The 26,506-nt window shown below is 42.3% G+C and overlaps 1 protein-coding gene across 2 annotated transcripts in view; it reads left to right on the forward strand.

Moving 5' to 3' along the window:
- The window catches only part of LOC130368859 (histone H3-like centromeric protein A), a 132,681-nt gene that overhangs the window by 10,475 nt on the left and 95,700 nt on the right, over positions 1–26,506 (forward strand). For both annotated transcript variants that reach the window (XM_056573241.1, XM_056573249.1), the window contains exon 2: positions 7,200–7,231. The gene's annotated coding sequence lies outside the window, so the exon portion shown is untranslated. The remainder of the gene's footprint in view (positions 1–7,199; positions 7,232–26,506) is intronic.

Raw genomic sequence — 26,506 nt, forward strand, 5'->3', positions numbered from 1 at the left:
CCTACCTGAGCGTACTCACTGACTTTGGGGACCACCATACAAGGTATGGTATGCAATACGGTACCGGGACACCACAATTAACCTGTCTAGGACCAAGGACGTATCTGTACGGCCTCAGGGTTTCCGGTCACCACCAGTAACCGGGCGGTGAACGGAACAGGATGCCTGCTGAAATTGTTCAGCAGGCATCCCATGCCAGTGCCTGGTGGGCTCCTGAGCGCCCCACATGTTGTTCCATTCAGACCAGAGATTTGTGGCGATTCCAGGTCATATGTGTCTCCGGTGACCCAGTAAATAAGGGTGTTTGGGGCTGTCCTAGACAGCTTCGATCACCCTTAAGTGATGGGAGTGAGGTGGCGGGGGTGCCACCCCACCTATCTCTGCTATTGACCGGTCAGAAGTGACCGACCAATAGCAGATCGGGGAGGTGGTGCGAGGGTTAAAGTTCAGTTCCTCTGCTCTGCCCACCCACGGTAGTCCGGGTAGAGCGGGGGAACAGTGATGTGAGCAGCGATGGCGGTCCCTTACTGACTGCGGGCGAGGATCCTCCTCTAAGTGTGGCGGGCGGCGATCGTGCTGTTGACGGGAGCCAGGAGGTGAGTAGTTGCCTAGCAACATCTGGAGGGCCACAGTTTCGAGATCACTGTGCAGTGGTCTCTAAATTGTGGCTATCCAGATGTTGCATAACTACAACTCACAGCATGCACTGACAGACCATACATGCTGGGAGTTGTAGTTTTGCAACAGCTGGAGGCTCACTGGTGGGGAAGCACTGAGTTAGGTTCTGTTACCTAACTGGGTGCTTCCTCACCAGTGGGCCTCCAGCTGTGGCAAAACTACAACTCCCAGCATGCACTGATAACCAAAGGGCATGCTGGGAGTTGTAGATATGCAACAGCTGGAGGTACACAAATACAACTCTCAGCATGCCCAGACAGCCATTTGCTGTTCGTGCATGCTGGGAGTTGTAGTTATGCAAGATCTGGATGGCTACCATTTAGAGACCACTGAACAGTGATCTCCAAACTGTGGCCCTCCAGATGTTGCTAGGAAAGTACTCACCTCCTGGCTCCCGTCAACAGCACGTTCGCTGCCCGCCTCACTTAGAGGAGGATCGCCGCCTGCAATTGGTAAGGGACCTCCACCGCTGCTCACATCACAGTTCCCCCCGCTCTGCCCGGACTACCGTGGGTGGGCAGAGCGGAGGAACTGAATTTTAACCCATGCGCCACCTCCATGATCTGCTATTGGTCGGTCCCTTCTGACCGACCAATAGCAGAGATAGGAGGGGTGGCACCCCTGCCACTTCACTCCTATCACTTCAGGGTGATTGAACCTGTCTTGGACAGCCCTGAACACCCTTATTTATCGGGTCACCGGAGACACATATGATCTGGAATCGCCACAAATCTCCGGTCTGAATTGACCAACATGGGGGGGGGGGGCCTCAGGAGCCCCCCAGGCATTGGCACGGGATGCCTGCTGAACGATTTCAGCAGGCATCACGTGCCATTCACCGCCCAGTTACCGGTAGTGACCGGAAACCCTGAGGCCGTACAGGTACGCCCTTGGACCTAGACAGGTTAATGATTTAATCTAAAACTCCACTCACAGAATTCTGCAAGTGTAGATTTCAATTGGCGGCTGCCGCCAAAATCCGTTTTCCCCTCCTTCTCAATTTCCCCTGGATGAAGCTGTACATGCTACAGAGTTATTTCTCCTGTACGTCCCTCCTACATGATTTTCTCTCAAAGCTGCAGTACAATACACGCTGACATGAAGACCTCTGTACAAACCCTGTGCATCTCTGCTTCCCTGTATGATCCCCGTGCATCTCTGCTTCCCTGTATGATCCCCGTACATCTCTGCTTCCCTGTGTGAACCCCATGCATCTCTGCTTCCCTGTATGAACCATGTGCATCTCTGCTTCCCTGTATGAACCCTTTGCATCTCTGCTTCCCTGTATGAACCATGTGCATCTCTGCTTCCCTGTATGAACCCTTTGCATCTCTGCTTCCCTGTATGAACCCTGTGCATCTCTGCTTCCCTGTATGAACCCTGTGCATCTCTGCTTCCCTGTATGAACCCTGTGCATCTCTGCTTCCCTGTATGAACCCTGTGCATCTCTGCTTCCCTGTATGAACCCCGTGCATTTCTGCTTCCCTGTATGAACCCCGTGCATCTCTGCTTCCCTGTATGAACCCCGTGCATCTCTGCTTCCCTGTATGAACCCTGTGCATCTCTGCTTCCCTGTATGAACCCTGTGCATTCCCTGTATGAACCCTGTGCATCTCTGCTCCCTATATGAACCCTATGCATCTCTGCTTCCCTGTATGATCCCCGTGCATCTCTGCTCCCTATATGAACCCCCTGCATCTCTGCTTCCCTGTATGAACTCTGACATATAAATGCACAGGGTTCATACAGTGATATTCATGTCCTGTACAAACCCCATTAATTTCTATGTCCTCTTTATGGGGCTAATAAACACCCAATGAAATAGCAGAAGCCAGCCTACAACTCCCAGCATACACACACACACACCTAACAGGGACTACAACTCCCAGCATACACACACTCACCTAACAGGGACTACAACTCCCAGCATACACACACACCTAACAGGGACTACAACTTCCAGCATACATATACACACACATAACAGGGACTACAACTCCCAGCATACACACACACCTAACAGGGACTGCAACTCCCAGCATACACACACACCTAACAGGGACTACAACTTCCAGCATACATACACACATAACAGGGACTTCAACTCCCAGCATACACACACACCTAACAGGGACTACAATTCCCAGCATACACACACACCTAACAGGGACTACAACTCCCAGCATACACACACACCTAACAGGGACTACAACTCTCAGTCTACATGCACACATAACAGGGACTACAACTCCCAGCACACGCACACACATAACAGGGACCCCCTCCTCCTCACATAGAAATCATCCCCAGTCAGAGATTTATTCCCAGTCCCTGCAGTACATCCCCTGTCCGTGTACAGTAAAAACAGACAGAGCTCAAGCAGGGAAGATGAGGGAGGGGGCATGTACTTCTCCCCGTGGAGATCTACGTACTCAGTTTGGGGAGATCAGGGAGGGGGCATGTACTTCTCCCCGTGGAGATCTACGTCCTCAGCTCGGGGAGATGAGGGAGGGGGCATGTACTTTTCCCCGTGGAGATCTACGTCCTCAGTTTGGGGAGATCAGGGAGGGGGCGTGCACTTCTCCCCGTGGAGATCTGAGTCCTCAGTTTGGGGAGATAAGGTAGGGGGCTTGTACTTCTCCCCGTGGAGATCTACGTCCTCAGTTTGGGGAGATAAGGGAGGGGGCTTGTACTTCTCCCCGTGGAGATCTGAGTCCTCAGTTTGGGGAGATAAGGGAGGGGACATGTACTTCTCCCCGTGGAGATCTACGTCCTCAGCTCGGGGAGATCAAGGAGGGGGCGTGTACTTCTCCCCGTGGAGATCTACGTCCTCAGTTTGGGGAGATGAGGGAGGGGGCATGTACTTCTCCCCGTGGAGATCTACGTCCTCACCTCGGGGAGATAAGGGAAGGGGCATGTACTTCTCCCCATGAAGATCTACGTCCTCAGTTTGGGGAGATGAGAGAGGGGGCGTGTACTTCTCCCCGTGGAGATCTACGTCCTCAGTTTGGGGAGATGAGGGAGGGGGCGTGTACTTCTCCCCGTGGAGATCTACGTCCTCAGCTCAGGGAGATCAGGGAGGGGGCGTGTACTTCTCCCCGTGGAGATCTACGTACTCAGTTTGGGGAGATCAGGGAGGGGGCATGTACTTCTCCCCGTGGAGATCTACGTCCTCAGCTTGGGGAGATGAGGGAGGGGGCGTGTACTTCTCCCCGTGGAGATCTACGTCCTCAGTTTCGGGAGATGAGGGAGGGGGCGTGTACTTCTCCCCGTGGAGATCTACGTCCTCAGTTTGGGGAGATGAGGGAGGGGGCGTGTACTTCTCCCCGTGGAGATCTACGTCCTCAGCTCGGGGAGATAAGGGAGGGGGCATGTACTTCTCCCCGTGGAGATCTACGTCCTCAGTTTGGGGAGATGAGGGAGGGGGCGTGCACTTCTCCCCGTGGAGATCTACGTCCTCAGTTTGGGGAGATCAGGGAGGGCACATGTACTTCTCCCCGTGGAGATCTACGTCCTCAGCTCGGGGAGATAAGGGAGAGGGCATGTACTTCTCCCCATGGATATCTACGTCCTCAGTTTGGGGAGATAAGGGAGGGGGCATGTACTTCTCCCCGTGGAGATCTACGTCCTCAGTTTGGGGAGATAAGGGAGGGGGCATGTACTTCTCCCCGTGGAGATCTACGTCCTCAGTTTGGAGAGATGAGGGAGGGGGCGTGTACTTCTTCCCGTGGAGATCTACGTCCTCAGTTTGGGGAGATGAGGGAGGGGGCGTGTACTTCTCCCCGTGGAGATCTACGTCCTCAGTTTGGGGAGATGAGGGAGGGGGCGTGTACTTCTCCCCGTGGAGATCTACGTCCTCAGTTTGGAGCGATGAGGGAGGGGGCGTGTACTTCTCCCCGTGGAGATCTACGTCCTCAGTTTGGGGAGATGAGGGAGGGGGCGTGTACTTCTCCCCGTGGAGATCTACGTCCGTCCTGAGCTCAGGGAGGGGAGATGAGGGAGGGGGCCTGTACTTCTCTCTCCCCTTGCTCTGCCCTCCCCCAGCTCTAGCTTCGGAAATCTTCGGAGAGCTGGGGGAGGAGTTGACGCAAGGATTCACGGGGGCGCAAAAAACCACCTCACAAGGGGCGTGGCTAACAAGCATGGCGGTGGCGGCTTGAGGCTGAGTTACCCGAGCATGGACCATCGCTAATTTTGTCCGGCATACCTCTATCTAAACCCGGCCAGAGAGAAAAGTGTGTCAGCCTCCCAGAACATTGTTCTCCTGTATTCTGCTGGCCTATCTATAATTACGACCCAGAGGAGCAATTAACAATTGGGGTCCTATCCTAAACATGACTCGCAGTAGAACCAAGAGAGCTAGCCCGGTAAAACTTACCCAATTCTATCCGGCACATGAACCGTTTGGGAGCAGCGGCCCAGGGAAGCGGGCGCTTGCCATGTTGAGGATGGATGCTTCCAGCACGCCGAAATCGAGCATTGGGATCTCGCAAGCAGGCAGAGGCAGACCGCCGAAGACTCCAGAAGAGGAAACGGAACGAGGCTGCGGTACTCTCGCGAGAGCTGAGCCGCAGCCTGTCAGGTCCTTGAGATACGGGAGTCCTGCAACGAGAGGGAATCTCCTAGACAAGACTACCGTAGGGGAAGTGCTGCTCCACCAGACGCCGGGACAACACGTGGACCTGCCGAGCGGAGATCAGGATCAGCGTACCAAAGCCATGGATGACCCGAGGACGCCCGGGGAGACGCATGCAGATTGCTCAAAGACAGGTATGCGGGCAGGTGGGGACTTTGGATATGCGGGAGCAGTAAAAAGACTGAATACAAAGGATAAAACAAAACTACTGCACCCTAGTAGCGCAAACATAGAGCGGGGGACAGAGACTAAGGAGGTCCTATATGAAAGCAGGAATGTAATTTCAGAGGAAAATAAAACTGTTAAATACATGGGATTTGATTGTGACTCCTCTCTAGGAGATGGGCACCACAGAGAAGGAGCTAGTGGCATCTGCTATGAAAAGGGACCTAACCAAAACCAAATAGACAATGCCGCAAAATGTATTCTATCACTGGCTTCCCTATCAGCGCCAGTGGCTTTTAGCCCGGCAGCCAAAGCATCTCTTAAACGCCTCTCACTCTCGGTGACCCCCCCTGCCCCCCTGTTGGCAACATCTTGGAGATACAACCCGCACAGGAGTCAACAGTGGAGGAGCTGACTACTGTACATGTCACTCCCCCAATATCACCTATTATCCCAGTGTTGGAGTCTGCCATGAAAAATATGCTGGCCGCTCTCCAAGAATCATTTACAGGTATACTACAATCTGCCGTCAAATCTATCCAGCAGGAGATTCAGTCCCTGGGGATGCGTACGGATCATTTAGAGCATAAAATTGAATCACAAACCCAAGTACATAATGATCTTGCAGAGACTGTAGAAGGGCTTAAAGAAAAGATTCCATTATTCTCTCCAAAATAAGATGGCTGATATGGAAGATCGGGCCAGAAGGAACAATTTGCGCATAAGGGGTATTCCAGAGTCAGTGAAAAGGGCCGATCTGAAGGTTTTCTTAATGGAATATTTCACCATCTTAGTCCCCAATCTCACTAATCTGGATATGACAATGGACAGAGCTCATCGTCTGCCAAAAGCAAAAAACCTCCCGGCTGGTCTGCCAAGTAATGTAATATTGCGCCTACATTTTTTCACAACTAAAGAAAGAATAATGGCGGTTTCCAGGAACCCCCCAGAACTACCAGAGAAGTTTAAAAACCTACATATATATGCAGATCTATCAGCTGCAACTATGTTAAAACGGAAAGAATTTGCCTACGGAACTAGTATTCTACGCAAAAATAACATTCTATATAAATGGGGGTTCCCAGTACGGGTAATTATCTCCCACAATGGTAGGAGTTTTGTGGCTTATTCACCGAAAGATCTTATGGAGTTATGTGTAGAATGGGGGCTAGTTGCCCCAGTGGAAATTAATTCACCTCCAGGGGACCAGCAGGCCTTACTCCTGGATAAAGAATGGTCCACTGTCAAATATCGAAGGAGGAAAACTTAAAATTTACACAAAAGAAGATATATGCGAGGAAGGCTCCCATATTCTCTCGCTAAACAAAGCCGGTTTAGCCATGGACACATGCGGGGGGGAAAAAACCCTGATCAACCCCATTTAGGGCATCATTGGAGATGCCCAATTATTTTTTCTTTTTGCTTTTTTCTCTCTCTTTTTTTCTTATATGTTGTTTTTTTGTGGTAGTTTTTTTTCCGTTTTTTTGTGGGCAGTTCTCTTTTGGAACTGTTGACTAGGCTGAGATATTCTGAATTATATAGCCTTCATGTTGAGGAAGCTGGTAAGATAAATATAATAAAATCTGAGTATTATGTATTGAATATATCCTCATTGAACCTCTTTATGCTAACTACTTTACTATATTCTTTTCTGCACCCATGCTGGTTTGGTACTAAGCATACTTACTTACAGATAACGTACATTCTTTTCCCCCCTCAGATTCTCCAAGGAATCATAGAAACATCAACCAGGTCAGATATATCTATTTTAAAGATGTGTAAGGGATGCCAAATGAGGAGTGCCAGTCTCTGTATTTTAGATGAGTAATACCATACCCAATACTATAGGCACCTATTGCTGGAACCTGGGCCCCCCATCTGGAGGGAACCATAACTACCAAATTTTTATGTTATGTACTAAATGGTACTTAAAATTATATCCCTAAACGTGAAGGGGCTAAACTCCCCATATAAAAGATCATTATTGCTTAAAGAACTTAACTTGGCTAAACCTGACGTCTGCTGTTTACAAGAAACTCACCTAAATGTTGGAGACTTGCACAGACTCAAACCTAAGTTTTATTCAGTAATTATCTCCTCCCAGGCGGTGGGTAAAAAAGGTGGGGTTTCCATTTTAAGACCAATTGTAGATAACAAAGGGAAATATGTAATAGCTATCTGTTTGGTTAATAACATACAGTACACTCTAGCAGCAGTCTATAGCCCAAATAGAAATCAACATAGCTTTATGAAAAAATTACTAAAAATAATTAAACCTATACAGAAAGGGACCCTACTTATGATGGGAGACTTCAACAAGGTCCAATGGCCATCTATGGACTCCAGTACCACCACGCAGGAAACAGAACCCACCCCGTTTGTAAAAACCTTGAACTCGCATTTGCTCTTGGACCCTTGGAGAGTTCAACATCCTGGAGGGCGGGACTTTACATTCTACTCCCCTCGACACCAGATGTATTCTAGGATAGATTATTTCCTAATAGAACGTCATAATATGAGTATAGTTGAGTCAACTAACATCGGGCCCATAACTTGGAGTGATCATAGTCCCATTACAATCTTTTTGAAGGAACAGACTTATAACTTTCGAGAAACGATCTGGCGTCTTAATGAATTTATATTAAAGCATGAGGATTATGCCCCAGCAACAGCAGAAACATTAAAAGGTTTTTTTGCTATTAATGACAATGTTTTAGTATCAGACTCTACTCTATGGTGTGCACACAAGGCCACAATAAGGGGACATTTTATTAAACAATCCTCTCACTTTAAGAAAACAAACTCAGAAGCAATAATAAATATACAATTGAAACTATCTAATTTACATAACCTAAACAAGGCAAACACCAACCCGGAAAGGTCAAAAGATATAGTGGAGTTTACTAGACAGCTCCACGCTATGCAAGCTTATAAATTTGAAGAAGTGCTACGTAAATCAAAATTATTACATTATTGGCAGGGGGGACGCCCAGGAGCGTTGCTGGCTAGACAACTAAAAACACAGCAGGTCAAAACTCAAATACCATACATGTACAATGCACATAAGGATAAGATTACTGACCCCAAAAGTATAGTTAACATTTTGGCAGATTATTACAGAACACTGTATAATTTAAAGGACAACAGAGATATTACACAACCAAACCTAAGCAATATAGGCCAATTCTTAAGTAAAGTGGATCTCCCGCAGGTAACAACAAAACAACAAGAGGTCTTGTCAAGTCCCATCTCTATTGCTGAAGTTAAATCAGCTATCAAAACATTAAAAAATAACAAATCCCCAGGCCCAGATGGGTTATCGAATGCTTATTATAAAACTCACCAGGATAACCTGGCTCCCTATTTAGCAAGGTGTTTTAATGAAGCTGTGGGTAAGGCTGCTTTCCCGATGGAAATGTTGAAAGCAACTATAATAACCATTCCTAAAGCAGGCAAACCCACTAATGAACCCTCAAATTTAAGACCTATTGCCCTACTTAACACAGACCTTAAAATATATGCATCCATACTAGCTCATAGATTGGAAAATATATTACCGGGCCTGGTGCCCAATGATCAGGTGGGGTTTGTCAAAGGACGCCAGACGTTAGATGGGACCAGGAGGTTCCTGGACATCATTCATATTCTGGAGAAACGTCGAACACCTTCTCTGCTCCTCACGTTGGATGCGGAGAAGGCGTTCGACTAGGTAAACTGGGATTATTTGTCCCAGGTCCTAACCAAATTTGGGTTGGTGGGAGAAATTGGTAAAGCCATACTGGCACTATACTCCACCCCGTCGGCGAGGAAATACACCGGAGGAGCTTTATCCAATGAATTTTTTATTACAAACGGGACACGCCAGGGCCATTGATTTTTATTTTGAGTATGGAACCACTGGCCCAATACATAAGGAATTTGCAGGAGATATTAGGAGTTAAAATAGGAGAGAAAGAACACCGAATCGGTCTATATGCCGATGATATAATTCTCAGTATTACTAAACCAGAAAAGTCCCTTTTAGGAATATCCCAAATTTTGAAAGAGTTTAGTGACATAAGTTTTTACAAAGTAAACGCTTCTAAATCTTTAATTTTGGATATGGGAATCCCTCCTGGCCTTAAAAACTCCCTGAAAGACCTCTACCCATATAAATGGAGCGATGGTCAATTGCCCTATTTGGGTATAAATTTAACCTCACCTTTAAGTAACCTGATGCAGACTAACTATGCGACACTGATGACAATCGTTACTAAAGATGTCTCAGATTACTCAAGATTCCCCTCCTCTTGGGTGGGTAGAATCGCGGCAGTTAAAATGTTTCTGCTGCCTAAAATTTTGTACTACTTCCGAAACTTACCTGTTCTGATCCCGAACCATAAAATTCAAGCTTTACAACGCATTTTAATGAAGTTTGTTTGGAAAAATCAAAAAGCCAGAGTGGCTCAAAGGTATGTATGTCTACCTGTAGAGAGGGGAGGCTTAGGGTGCCCCGATTTAAAGAGGTATTACTATGCCGCTCAGCTTGACCAGTTGAAGGCCTGGTGGACCGGAGATTTTTCAAAATCCTGGGTAGAAATAGAAAGCTCACTCACACCTTCGGGTTCACTTTTCTTGGAGATGTGGGCTTCCCGGTTAACCGGTAGAATATTACCCAATATATCTCCCACTATGAAAGCTGCTTTTTCCACTTGGCTACTTCCTTTAGTAAGGAATTCTATTCTGCCACTAGCTCTTAAAGATTTACCTTTGGAGGCTGCACAAATTGTGATTAAAGATACTAACTATAAATCATGGAAGAATAGAGGTATCCATTTATATTCGGATATTTCGAATGGTGACTGTATATTACCTTTTCAAACCATAAGGCATAAATTTTCAATCCCTAATCTAGATTTTTACAAATATTTACAGCTTAGGCACCTGTTAAACTCTACACATATTTTATACACTCGGTTAAAGTCCCCCTATGTCTGCTTTTTTGCAAATACAACCTTAACTAGGGGGGGCTTATCTAGGGCATATAAGACACTCCTTCCAGAACAGGATACCCCAACCTGGTGCACGAAATGGGAACAAGAGCTGGGAAGGGCATTTGAGGAATCAGACTGGACTTTTGCATTTGGGATCACTTCTAAAGTGTCCCATAACTTCTTACACTTGGAGACATCGAGGAAAATTTTATACAGATGGTATATGACCCCTCCAAAACTGTACTATATTGACCCCACATGCTCTAAAAGATGCTGGAGATGCAATAGCAGTATAGGTACTATGCTCCATATATGGTGGGAGTGCAACCTCATAAAAAAAATTTGGAACAAAGTATATACATTATTAAATCAAATATTGGGCTACTATCTCCCTTGGGGCCCAGAGGTTGCACTTCTACACTTAGGTTTTACTGAGTCCGCACCTGCAGACATCACCATAGCCATACACGTATTAACAGCAGCCAAATCCTCTATAGCAGCTAGATGGAACTCTAAAGAAATACCGTATATACTCGAGTATAAGCCGACCCGAGTATAAGCCGAGACCCCTAATTTCAACCCAAAATCCCAGGAAAAGTTATTGACTCGAGTATAAGCCTAGGGTGGGAAATACATCATCCCCCCCTGTCATCATCCAGACCCCCGTCATTAACATCCTCATCATCATCACCGCCTGTCATCATCCAGACCCTCATCATCATCACTTGTCATCATCCCCTTGTCATCATCCCACACCCCCCCTTCATCATCCCCTTGTAATCATCCCACACCCCCCCTTCATCATCCCCTTGTCATCATCCCCACCCCCTTCATCATCCCACCCCCCCCTTCATCATCCTCTTGTCATCATCCCCACCCCCCTTCATCATCCCCTTGTCATCATCCCACCCCCCCTTCATCATCCCCTTGTCATCATCCCCACCCCCCTTCATCATCCCCCCCCCTTCATCATCCCCTTGTCATCATCCACACCCCCTTTCATCATCCCCTTGTAATCATCCCACACCCCCCCTTCATCATCCTCTTGTCATCATCCGCCCTCAGTGGTCTTCAACCTGCGGACCTCCAGAGGTTTCAAAACTACAACTCCCAGCAAGCCCGAGCAGCCATCGGCTGTCCGGAGGTCCGCAGGTTGAAGACCACTGCGGCCTTCGACATCATCCAGCCCCCTCTCACCCCCTTTAGTTCTGTACAGTACTCGCCTCCGCTCGGCGCTGGTCCGGTGCTGCAGGGCTGTCCGGTGAGTAGGTCGTCCGGTGGGATAGTGGTTCCGGGCTGCTATCTTCACTGGGGGCGCCTCTTTTCCGCGCTTCGGGCCCAGAATAGAGGCGTTGCCTTGACGATGACGCAGAAGTACGTTGGTAATGAACGTACCTCTGCGTCGTTGTTAAGGCAACGTGGCTATTCTGGGGCCGGGCCCGAAGCGCTTAGAAGAGGCCTCCCTGGTGAAGATAGCAGCCCGGAACCACTATCCCACCGGACGACCTCCTCTCCGGACAGTCCTGCAGCACCGGACCAGCGCCGAGCGGAGGCGAGTACTGTACAGAACTAAAGGGGGTGAGAGGGGGGCTGGATGATGTCGAAGGCCGCAGTGGTCTTCAACCTGCGGACCTCCGGAGGTTTCAAAACTACAACTCCCAGCAAGCCCGGACAGCCGATGGCTGCCCGGGCTTGCTGGGAGTTGTAGTTTTGAAACCTCTGGAGGTCCGCAGGTTGAAGACCACTGCGGGTGGAGAGTTCACTCGAGTATAAGCCGAGGGGGGTGTTTTCAGCACGAAAAATCGTGCTGAAAAACTCGGCTTATACTCGAGCATATACGGTATACCCATCAACCATTTGTTTGTTTTCCCCCCTTCCACATATTTTTTTTGTCCCCTAAAAAATAGTGTTTTTTGTGCTTTTTCCAAAGTGTAATCTTTATATCTATTTTGTGCTAAAGTTAGTTTCTCCCAATTTTTGGGTTCCTTGTTTTTTGCATATATTGTTTCTAGTTCTTTAATTTCTTTCCCCATTTGATTCTCTTTCTGTTTACATTTCCTTCTGAAATGTGCTATTCTTTTTATTAGTATGCCTCTCAAAAAGGCCTTTAATGTGTCCCACACCATGTATAACCCCGCGGATCCTTTATTAATTACCCAAAATTCCTCAATCTCCTTTTCCACCCCTTCAACTACTTTATTAATGTGTGACCAGTGTGGATTGATAGTAAATTTATGTGTATTCATCCCCTTCTTATTATTCTTAATGTAGCCCACCAACATTGCGTGATCAGATACGGTTTTGGCTTCATAATTTATTTTTCGGTCTGAAGTAAGGCTTTGTTCATCAACCAAGATTAAGTCAATCCTGGATGCAGTTTTATGTGTGTCATATTAAAACAAGATAATTTTTGTTTGAATGGGTACAGACAATGCCATGCATCCCTCCACTTTCTTGACACCATTTATAAAGGCTTGTTTTATTAGATCTCATCTCCCTACTCCCCCAATCTTGTATTTGATCCATAACACAGTTGAAGTCGCCTAGGACAAAAAATTCTTTATAAACTTTCCCCCAAGGCTGTGGAGTCGGTAGATAAATGTTCCAGAGTTTTCTGTACTTCCGACTCAGACTCCCCGACTCCTCTGTATCAATATGCAAATGTATTTTATACATTCCTTGAAGGAAAGAAAGGCAACATACTTGTCATTACCACAGGACTACTGGCTGGGAAGCCAACAGTCTACTGTATTGAACAGTTTGTGTGCTGATCTGCTGCTGAAGATAGGGCAGTGGGAGGATCCAGGAAGGGGCATTTATTATAAAACATGATTTCCCTAGTAGAATCCCATAGTCATGTTTAAAGTGTAAAGGGGTACTCCACCCCTAGACATCTTATCCCCTATCCAAAGGGGATAATATGTCAGATTGCCGGGGTCCCGCCACCGGGGACCCGTGGGATCGCCGCTGCGGCACCGCGCTTTCATTACTACACAGAGCGAGTTCGTTCTGCATGTAATGACGGGCGATACAGGGGACGGAGCAGCGTGACGTCATGGATCCGCCCCTTGTGACATCACGGCCCGCCCCCTTAATGCAAGTCTATGGCAGGGGACATGACGACCGCCACGCCCCCTCCCAAAGACTTGTATTGAGGGGGCTGGCCATTACATCAAGAGGGGCGGAGCTGTGACGTAACAATGCTCCATCCCCTGTATCGTCCGTCATTACGCTCTGTGCAGTAATGATAGCTCGGTGCCGCAGTGGCAATCCCGGGGGTCCCTAGCAGCGGGACCCCGGTTATCTGACGTCTTATTCCCTATCCTTTGAATAGGGGATAAGATGTCTAGGGGCGGAGTACCCTTTTAAGCTAACAATCGAGTTTTCAAGTTTTTATAGCCTTAGCTGAATGGCAGCAGTTTTTCCAATGGTTTACATCTTCAGTCTTGAACTATTGACCCTCCATTCCCTTCACTTATACAAGTGTCTCTAGTCCTGCAAAAAACATATTTACTTAATCCCTTATCAGTGAGAGGCTAGGTTACCCATGGGTTCCCTGTAACAGCAGAATACAACACTATGGAAAGTATAAGTATTGCCGCTCCTAATTGTGCGTTGTGTACCATATAGTAAAGCACATGAAAAGCATGCTTCTTCACGGTCACTTAACGTGTTCGTTTTGCGGTTACGTGAGGCACTGCATGCATTGGTCTTTATTCTTAAAGTAGAGAAGTCATTAATTATAACTTTTTGTGAATTGGGACATTCAAATTTGCTTTTTTTAATTTATTTTTTATTCCAATCTAAATTTAGTAGGAGTCGGAGTCGGTGCATTGTTTGCCGACTCAGACTCCAGGTACCCAAAATTTCGTCCGACTCCTCGACTCCGGCTCCACAGCCCTGCTTTCCCCTCCATAAATGCTGTTCTTTTTTGAAGGATTTCAAGAGAAAAAGGAGGAGGAATATATATTGCTGCTATAACCGTATCTATTCCTTTCCAGTTACAATGCACAAAGACATAACGACCTTTTGGGTCCGAGTCAACCATATATTCAATAAAAACAACAGCATGATGGATCAGTACCAACATTCCAGCCGAATAGTTTGAGATAGTCGAATGATATTTTATTTTAGCCCATCTTTTTTCGATTAATTTAACTGATTCTTTTGTTAAGTGTGTCTCTATTAATATTATAATTGCTGGGAGATAATTATTTATTTTATTGAATGTAGCCAACCTTTTTCTCTTATCCTTAAAGAGCACCTATCATCAACTCCACTTTCCCTAATCCCCCTCCCCATCTGTCCCTGTCACTAACTCTGTCTATCCCAGCGTTTTTTTTCCAATAAATAAACAGTTAAAATTACCTTTTTTTGTTCATCTTTGGTAGCTCAGAGAGGAGTGTCTGAGAAGGGAGGACGTGGGCAGGGCCAGGCATGCGCGACGTCATCTGAAGCCTCGCCCGGCCGCTTCCGCCCTTCTTCCTGTATTCTGCGATCCCTCTCAGGAGCGTGCATACAGGAGGTGTGTAGATCAGGGACGGCAGCCTCTCAGTCTCCTCCTCTCTGTTTGGATATACATGTGCAAGCCATACAGAGAAGAGGAACGTATGACTGAGCTGCCGTGCCCTCCAGGGATAACATTACATTCATTAAAATGGTGGGTATATAAAATATTATAATAATTTATATTTATTTATTTATTTATTTATTAAACAAAAAAAATTAATTCAATGTATATTATGCCTGCAATATAAAATGAATGGGAGCAGCATTAGGTACAGTAAATTAGGTGAAGATAAAAGTGAATTTATTTCAACCAAAAATCATTTTTGGATGTAATAAATTCTCTTTTTTCGTCACCAAATATACTGTATTGCTGCGGTTTTAGCTATTCCTACAAATTATGCAATCAGTAAGCAAACATAGAAGGTAAAACAGCAGCATTACAGTATAGATCAGTGGTCTTCAACCTGCGGACCTCCAGATGTTGCAAAACTACAACTTCCAATCCATAATTATAATTTTTGATGGGATAAATTCAATAATATCATCACCATCTATACTGTAATGATGCATTTTTACATTCTAAAATGTCTTACTGCTTGCATCTTTTCTTGTAATTGGTAAAACCGCAGCAATCCAGTATAGATGGTGTTGAAAAATGTGAATTTATTCCATCAAGAAATATGCATTTTCTTCATGGAATAAATTCACATTTTTCATCACCATCTATACTGGATTGCAGTAGTAAACATAACAACATCCCCTCCCCCTGCCCTCCCCCCAATGCAATAAATTTACTCTTTTTTTGTTCACATCTAGACTGGAGTGATCCGGTTTTACATTCAATTTATCATTACTGTATTACCCCATTCATGTAAATGGTAAAAACGCAGCACTACACTATAGATTGTGAACAAAAAATAAATAAATTATAACTACGTAAAAAAATAAAAAAATTATCCGTGTTCTTTGTATGTACCAGATATTATATTCTTTACTTTAAAAAAAAATCAGAAATTTACCTAACCGCGCATACCATGCACTACCATATATTGAGTGTGCATAGTATGCTGGCTCAATACATGATATTGAGCGTGCATAACATGCTGGATCAATACATTATATTGAGCGTGCATAGCATGCTGGGTCAATACATGATATTGAGCGTGCATAACATGCTGACTCAATACATGAATTGAGCGTGCATAACATGCTGACTCAATACATGAATTGAGCGTGCATAACATGCTGACTCAATACATTTTATTGAGCGTGCATAGTATGCTGGCTCAAAACATGATATTGAGCGTGCATAGTATGCTGGCTCAAAACATGATATTGAGCGTGCATAGCATGCTGGCTCAATACATGATATTGAGCGTCCATAGTATGCTGGCTCAATACATGATATTGAGCGTGCATAGCATGATGGCTCAATACATGATATTGAGCGTGCATAGTATGCTGGCTCAATACATTATATTGAGCATGCATAACATGCTGGCTCAATACATGATATTGAGCGTGCATAGCATGCTGGCTCAATAAATGACATTGAGCGTGCATAGCATGCTGGCTCAATACATGATATTGAGCCTGCATAGTATGCTGGCTCAATACAGGATATTGAGCGTGCATAGCATGCTGGGCCAATACATGATATTGAGCGTGCATAGCATGCTGGGTCAATACATGTTATTGAGCGTGCATAGTATGCTGGCTCAAAACATGATATTGAGCGTGCATAGCATGCTGGCTCAATACATGATATGGAGCGTGCATAACATGATGGCTCAATACATGATATTGAGCGTGCATAGCATGCTGGCTCAATACATGATATTGAGCGTGCATAGCATGCTAAATCAATACATGATATTGAGCGTGCATAGCATGCTGGGTCAATACATGATATTGAGCGTGCATAACATGATGGCTCAATACATGATATTGAGCGTGCATAACATGATGGCTCAATACATGATATTGAGCGTGCATAACATGCTGGCTCAATTAATTTTATTGAGCGTGCATAGTATGCTGGCTCAATACATGATAGTGAGCGTGCATAGTATGCTGGCTCAATACATGATATTGAGCGTGCATAGCATGATGGCTCAATACATGATATTGAGCGTGCATAGTATGCTGGCTCAATACATGATATTGAACATGCATAACATGCTGGCTCAATACATGATATTGAGCGTGCATAGCATGCTGGCTCAATAAATGATATTGAGCGTGCATAGCATGCTGGCTCAATACATGATATTGAGCCTGCATAGCATGCTGGCTCAATACATGATATTGAGCGTGCATAACATGCTGGCTCAATACATGTTATTGAGTGTGCATAGTATGCTGGCTAAATACATGATATTGAGCGTGCATAGCATGATGGCTCAATACATGATATTGAGCGTGCATAGCATACTGGCTCAATACATGATATTGAGCGTGCACGGTGTGTAAATAAATATTATATATATATTTATATATATATATATACACACACATATATATATATATATACACACACACACACACACATACACATATGTAGAAAATTTGAGTAGCCGTATTAGTCCAGTGATGCAGATGCAAATCAAAAAAAAATTTCAGTATCTTGTAATACCTTTTTTATTGGAATATTGTGGTGCCATCCTGGTCCCCATTGCAGTGCCTATCATTTGTAGATATTTGTAGATATTCTCTTATAACCTGTACTGGATTCTCTTATAACCTGTACTGTCTACTCTTATAACCTGTACTGTATACTCTTATAACCTGTACTGTATACTCTTATAACCTGTTCTGGATTCTCTTATAACCTGTACTGTATACTCTTATAACCTGTACTGTCTTCTCTTATAACCTGTACTGTATACTCTTATAACCTGTACTGTCTACTCTTATAACCTGTACTGTATACTCTTATAACCTGTTCTGGATTCTCTTATAACCTGTACTGTATACTCTTATAACCTGTACTGTATACTCTTATAACCTGTACTGTCTTCTCTTATAACCTGTACTGTATACTCTTATAACCTGTACTGTCTACTCTTATAACCTGTACTGTATACTCTTATAACCTGTTCTGGATTCTCTTATAACCTGTACTGTCTACTCTTATAACCTGTACTGTCTACTCTTATAACCTGTACTGTCTACTCTTATAACCTGTACTGGATTCTCTTATAACCTGTACTGTCTACTCTTATAACCTGTTCTGGATTCTCTTATAACCTGTACTGTCTACTCTTATAACCTGTACTGTCTACTCTTATAACCTGTACTGGATTCTCTTATAACCTGTACTGTCTACTCTTATAACCTGTACTGTATGCTCTTATAACCTGTACTGTCTACTCTTATAACCTGTACTGTCTACTCTTATAACCTGTACTGTCTACTCTTATAACCTGTACTGTCTACTCTTATAACCTGTACTGTCTACTCTTATAACCTGTACTGTCTACTCTTATAACCTGTACTGGATTCTCTTATAACCTGTACTGTCTACTCTTATAACCTGTACTGTCTACTCTTATAACCTGTACTGTCTACTCTTATAACCTGTACTGTATGCTCTTATAACCTGTACTGTATACTCTTATAACCTGTACTGGATTCTCTTATAACCTGTACTGTCTACTCTTATAACCTGTACTGTCTACTCTTATAACCTGTACTGGATTCTCTTATAACCTGTACTGTATACTCTTATAACCTGTACTGTATACTCTTATAACCTGTACTGGATTCTCTTATAACCTGTACTGTCTACTCTTATAACCTGTACTGTCTACTCTTATAACCTGTACTGTCTACTCTTATAACCTGTACTGTATACTCTTATAACCTGTACTGTCTACTCTTATAACCTGTACTGGATTCTCTTATAACCTGTACTGTCTACTCTTATAACCTGTACTGTATACTCTTATAACCTGTTCTGGATTCTCTTATAACCTGTACTGTATACTCTTATAACCTGTACTGGATTCTCTTATAACCTGTACTGTCTACTCTTATAACCTGTACTGTCTACTCTTATAACCTGTACTGTATACTCTTATAACCTGTACTGTCTACTCTTATAACCTGTACTGTATGCTCTTATAACCTGTACTGTATGCTCTTATAACCTGTACTGTCTACTCTTATAACCTGTACTGTCTACTCTTATAACCTGTACTGTCTACTCTTATAACCTGTACTGTCTACTCTTATAACCTGTACTGGATTCTCTTATAACCTGTACTGTATACTCTTATAACCTGTACTGTATGCTCTTATAACCTGTACTGTATACTCTTATAACCTGTACTGGATTCTCTTATAACATGTACTGTCTTCTCTTATAACCTGTACTGTATGCTCTTATAACCTGTACTGTATACTCTTATAACCTGTACTGTCTTCTCTTATAACCTGTACTGTCTTCTCTTATAACCTGTACTGTCTACTCTTATAACCTGTACTGTATGCTCTTATAACCTGTACTGGATTCTCTTATAACCTGTACTGTATGCTCTTATAACCTGTACTGTCTACTCTTATAACCTGTACTGTCTACTCTTATAACCTGTACTGTCTACTCTTATAACCTGTACTGTCTACTCTTATAACCTGTACTGTCTACTCTTATAACCTGTACTGGATTCTCTTATAACCTGTACTGTATACTCTTATAACCTGTTCTGTATGCTCTTATAACCTGTACTGTATACTCTTATAACCTGTACTGGATTCTCTTATAACATGTACTGTCTACTCTTATAACCTGTACTGTCTTCTCTTATAACCTGTACTGTATACTCTTATAACCTGTACTGTATGCTCTTATAACCTGTACTGGATTCTCTTATAACCTGTACTGTATACTCTTATAACCTGTACTGTATACTCTTATAACCTGTACTGTCTTCTCTTATAACCTGTACTGTATACTCTTATAACCTGTACTGTACTGTACTGTATGCTCTTATAACCTGTACTGTATACTCTTATAACCTGTACTGTATGCTCTTATAACCTGTACTGTATGCTCTTATACCCTGTACTGTATGCTCTTATAACCTGTACTGTACTGTACTGTATGCTCTTATAACCTGTACTGTATGCTCTTATAACCTGTACTGTATACTCTTATAACCTGTACTGTACTGTACTGTATGCTCTTATAACCTGTACTGTATACTCTTATAACCTGTACTGTATTCTCTTATAACCTGTTCTGGATTCTCTTATAACCTGTTCTGGATTCTCTTATAACCTGTACTGTATACTCTCATAACCTGTACTGTATACTCTTATAACCTGTACTGTCTTCTCTTATAACCTGTACTGGATTCTCTTATAACCTGTACTGGATTCTCTTATAACCTGTACTGTATACTCTCATAACCTGTACTGTCTGCTCTTATAACCTGTACTGTCTACTCTTATAACCTGTACTGTCTTCTCTTATAACCTGTACTGTATACTCTTATAACCTGTACTGTATGGTCTTATAACCTGTACTGTACTGTACTGTATACTCTTATAACCTGTTCTGTCTTCTCTTATAACCTGTACTGTATGCTCTTATAACCTGTACTGTACTGTACTGTATGCTCTTAAAACCTGTACTGTACTGTATGCTCTTATAACCTGTACTGTCTGCTCTTATAACCTGTACTGTATGTTCTTATAACCTGTACTGTACTGTACTGTATGCTCTTATAACCTGTACTGTCTGCTCTTATAACCTGTACTGTATGCTCTTATAACCTGTACTGTATGCTCTTATAACCTGTACTGTCTTCTCCTATAACCTGTACTGTATACTCTTATAACCTGTACTGTCTTCTCTTATAACCTGTACTGTCTACTCTTATAGCCTGTACTGTATACTCTTATAACTTGTTCTGGATTCTCTTATAACCTGTACTGTATACTCTTATAACCTGTACTGTATACTCTTATAACCTGTTCTGGATTCTCTTATAACCTGTACTGTATACTCTTATAACCTGTACTGTATACTCTTATAACCTGTACTGTATACTCTTATAACCTGTTCTGGATTCTCTTATAACCTGTACTGTATACTCTTATAACCTGTACTGTCTGCTCTTATAACCTGTACTGTATGCTCTTATAACCTGTACTGTACTGTATGCTCTTATAACCTGTACTGTCTGCTCTTATAACCTGTACTGTATGCTCTTATAACCTGTACTGTATACTCTTATAACCTGTACTGTCTTCTCCTATAACCTGTACTGTATACTCTTATAACCTGTACTGTCTTCTCTTATAACCTGTACTGTCTACTCTTATAACCTGTACTGTATACTCTTATAACCTGTTCTGGATTCTCTTATAACCTGTACTGTATACTCTTATAACCTGTACTGTATACTCTTATAACCTGTACTGTCTTCTCTTATAACCTGTACTGTCTACTCTTATAACCTGTACTGTATACTCTTATAACCTGTTCTGGATTCTCTTATAACCTGTACTGTATACTCTTATAACCTGTACTGTATACTCTTATAACCTGTACTGTGTGCTCTTATAACCTGTACTGTATACTCTTATAACTTGTACTGTGTACTCTTATAACCTGTTCTGGATTCTCTTATAACCTGTACTGTATACTCTTATAACCTGTACTGTATGCTCTTATAACCTGTACTGTCTTCTCTTATAACCTGTACTGTATACTCTTATAACCTGTACTGTATACTCTTATAACCTGTTCTGGATTCTCTTATAACCTGTACTGTATACTCTTATAACCTGTAATGTATACTCTTATAACCTGTACTGTCTTCTCTTATAACCTGTACTGGATTCTCTTATAACCTGTACTGGATTCTCTTATAACCTGTACTGGATTCTCTTATAACCTGTACTGTATGCTCTCATAACCTGTACTGTCTGCTCTTATAACCTGTACTGTCTACTCTTATAACCTGTACTGTCTACTCTTATAACCTGTACTGTATACTCTTATAACCTGTACTGGATTCTCTTATAACCTGTACTGTATACTCTTATAACCTGTACTGGATTCTCTTATAACCTGTACTGTATGCTCTTATAACCTGTACTGTATACTCTTATAACCTGTACTGTCTGCTCTTATACTCTGTACTGTATGCTCTTATAACCTGTACTGTACTGTATGCTCTTATGACCTGTACTGTACTGTACTGTATGCTCTTATAACCTGTTCTGTCTTCTCTTATAACCTGTACTGTATGCTCTTATAACCTGTACTGTATGCTCTTATAACCTGTACTGTACTGTACTTTATGCTCTTATAACCTGTTCCGTCTTCTCTTATAACCTGTACTGTATACTCTTATAACCTGTACTGTGTACTCTTATAACCTGTACTGTATACTCTTATAACCTGTTCTGGATTCTCTTATAACCTGTACTGTATACTCTTATAACCTGTACTGTATACTCTTATAACCTGTACTGTATGCTCTTATAACCTGTACTGTCTTCTCTTATAACCTGTACTGGATTCTCTCATAACCTGTACTGTATGCTCTCATAACCTGTACTGTCTGCTCTTATAACCTGTACTGTCTACTCTTATAACCTGTACTGTCTACTCTTATAACCTGTACTGTCTACTCTTATAACCTGTACTGTATACTCTTATAACCTGTACTGTCTTCTCTTATAACCTGTACTGGATTCTCTTATAACCTGTACTGTATACTCTTATAACCTGTACTGGATACTCTTATAACCTGTACTGTATGCTCTTATAACCTGTACTGTACTGTACTGTATGCTCTTATAACCTGTACTGTACTGTACTGTATGCTCTTATAACCTGTTCTGTCTTCTCTTATAACCTGTACTGTATGCTCTTATAACCTGTACTGTACGCTCTTATAACCTGTACTGTACTGTACTGTATGCTCTTATAACCTGTACTGTCTGCTCTTATAACCTGTACTGTGTGCTCTTATAACCTGTACTGTATGCTCTTATAACCTGTACTGTACTGTATGCTCTTATAACCTGTACTGTCTGCTCTTATAACCTGTACTGTACTGTACTGTATGCTCTTAAAACCTGTACTGTACTGTATGCTCTTATAACCTGTACTGTCTGCTCTTATAACCTGTACTGTATGTTCTTATAACCTGTACTGTACTGTACTGTATGCTCTTATAACCTGTACTGTCTGCTCTTATAACCTGTACTGTATGCTCTTATAACCTGTACTGTATACTCTTATAACCTGTACTGTCTTCTCCTATAACCTGTACTGTATACTCTTATAACCTGTACTGTCTTCTCTTATAACCTGTACTGTCTACTCTTATAGCCTGTACTGTATACTCTTATAACTTGTTCTGGATTCTCTTATAACCTGTACTGTATACTCTTATAACCTGTACTGTATACTCTTATAACCTGTTCTGGATTCTCTTATAACCTGTACTGTATACTCTTATAACCTGTACTGTATACTCTTATAACCTGTACTGTATACTCTTATAACCTGTTCTGGATTCTCTTATAACCTGTACTGTATACTCTTATAACCTGTACTGTCTGCTCTTATAACCTGTACTGTATGCTCTTATAACCTGTACTGTACTGTACTGTATGCTCTTATAACCTGTACTGTCTGCTCTTATAACCTGTACTGTATGCTCTTATAACCTGTACTGTATACTCTTATAACCTGTACTGTCTTCTCCTATAACCTGTACTGTATACTCTTATAACCTGTACTGTCTTCTCTTATAACCTGTACTGTCTACTCTTATAACCTGTACTGTATACTCTTATAACCTGTTCTGGATTCTCTTATAACCTGTACTGTATACTCTTATAACCTGTACTGTATACTCTTATAACCTGTTCTGGATTCTCTTATAACCTGTACTGTATACTCTTATAACCTGTACTGTATACTCTTATAACCTGTACTGTATACTCTTATAACCTGTTCTGGATTCTCTTATAACCTGTACTGTATACTCTTATAACCTGTACTGTGTACTCTTATAACCTGTACTGTATACTCTTACAACCTGTTCTGGATTCTCTTATAACCTGTACTGTATACTCTTATAACCTGTACTGTATACTCTTATAACCTGTACTGTATGCTCTTATAACCTGTACTGTCTTCTCTTATAACCTGTACTGTATACTCTTATAACCTGTACTGTATACTCTTATAACCTGTACTGTATACTCTTATAACCTGTTCTGGATTCTCTTATAACCTGTAATGTATACTCTTATAACCTGTACTGTCTTCTCTTATAACCTGTACTGTCTTCTCTTATAACCTGTACTGGATTCTCTTATAACCTGTACTGGATTCTCTTATAACCTGTACTGTATGCTCTCATAACCTGTACTGTCTGCTCTTATAACCTGTACTGTCTACTCTTATAACCTGTACTGTCTACTCTTATAACCTGTACTGTATACTCTTATAACCTGTACTGTCTTCTCTTATAACCTGTACTGGATTCTCTTATAACCTGTACTGTATACTCTTATAACCTGTACTGGTTTCTCTTATAACCTGTACTGTATGCTCTTATAACCTGTACTGTATACTCTTATAACCTGTACTGTCTGCTCTTATACCCTGTACTGTATGCTCTTATAACCTGTACTGTACTATACTGTATGCTCTTATAACCTGTACTGTACTGTACTGTATGCTCTTATAACCTGTTCTGTCTTCTCTTATAACCTGTACTGCATGCTCTTATAACCTGTACTGTATGCTCTTATAACCTGTACTGTACTGTACTTTATGCTCTTATAACCTGTTCTGTCTTCTCTTATAACCTGTACTGTATACTCTTATAACCTGTACTGTGTACTCTTATAACCTGTACTGTATACTCTTATAACCTGTACTGTATACTCTTATAACCTGTACTGTATGCTCTTATAACCTGTACTGTCTTCTCTTATAACCTGTACTGGATTCTCTTATAACCTGTACTGTATGTTCTCATAACCTGTACTGTCTGCTCTTATAACCTGTACTGTCTACTCTTATAACCTGTACTGACTACTCTTATAACCTGTACTGTCTACTCTTATAACCTGTACTGTATACTCTTATAACCTGTACTGTCTTCTCATATAACCTGTACTGGATTCTCTTGTAACCTGTACTGTATACTCTTATAACCTGTACTGGATTCTCTTATAACCTGTACTGTATGCTCTTATAACCTGTACTGTACTGTACTGTATGCTCTTATAACCTGTACTGTACTGTACTGTATGCTCTTATAACCTGTTCTGTCTTCTCTTATAACCTGTACTGTATGCTCTTATAACCTGTACTGTATGCTCTTATAACCTGTACTGTACTGTATGCTCTTATAACCTGTACTGTATGCTCTTATAACCTGTACTGTATGCTCTTATAACCTGTACTGTATGCTCTTATAACCTGTACTGTACTGTATGCTCTTATAACCTGTACTGTCTGCTCTTATAACCTGTACTGTGTGCTCTTATAACCTGTACTGTATGCTCTTATAACCTGTACTGTATTCTCTTGTAACCTGTTCTGGATTCTCTTATAACCTGTTCTGGATTCTCTTATAACCTGTACTGTATACTCTCATAACCTGTACTGTATACTCTTATAACCTGTACTGTCTTCTCTTATAACCTGTACTGGATTCTCTTATAACCTGTACTGTATACTCTTATAACCTGTACTGGATTCTCTTATAACCTGTACTGTATGCTCTTATAACCTGTACTGTATACTCTTATAACCTGTACTGTCTGCTCTTATACCCTGTACTGTATGCTCTTATAACCTGTACTGTACTGTACTGTATGCTCTTATAACCTGTACTGTACTGTATGCTCTTATAACCTGTTCTGTCTTCTCTTATAACCTGTACTGTATGCTCTTATAACCTGTACTGTACTGTACTGTATGCTCTTATAACCTGTACTGTCTGCTCTTATAACCTGTACTGTGTGCTCTTATAACCTGTACTGTATGCTCTTATAACCTGTACTGTATTCTCTTGTAACCTGTTCTGGATTCTCTTATAACCTGTACTGTATACTCTTATAACCTGTACTGTATACTCTTCTAACCTGTTCTGGATTCTCTTATAACCTGTACTGTATACTCTTATAACCTGTTCTGGATTCTCTTATAACCTGTACTGTATACTCTTATAACCTGTACTGTATACTCTTCTAACCTGTTCTGGATTCTCTTATAACCTGTACTGTATACTCTTATAACCTGTACTGTCTTCTCTTATAACCTGTACTGGATTCTCTTATAACCTGTACTGGATTCTCTTATAACCTGTACTGTCTACTCTTATAACCTGTACTGTCTACTCTTATATATTACCTACAAAGCCCAAAAGGCTAATAATAATCAAACAACCTACAAAATTAGCCCAAAATTATGTTCAAAAATGTAATCTTTATTATGAATACAAAACAGGTAGAAAAAGCCCTCAAAATAACCCACCCTTAAAAAATCCCCAACAAA

Source organism: Hyla sarda, chromosome 1, assembly GCF_029499605.1.
Source record: "Hyla sarda isolate aHylSar1 chromosome 1, aHylSar1.hap1, whole genome shotgun sequence".
NCBI classification, from domain to species: domain Eukaryota; kingdom Metazoa; phylum Chordata; class Amphibia; order Anura; family Hylidae; genus Hyla; species Hyla sarda.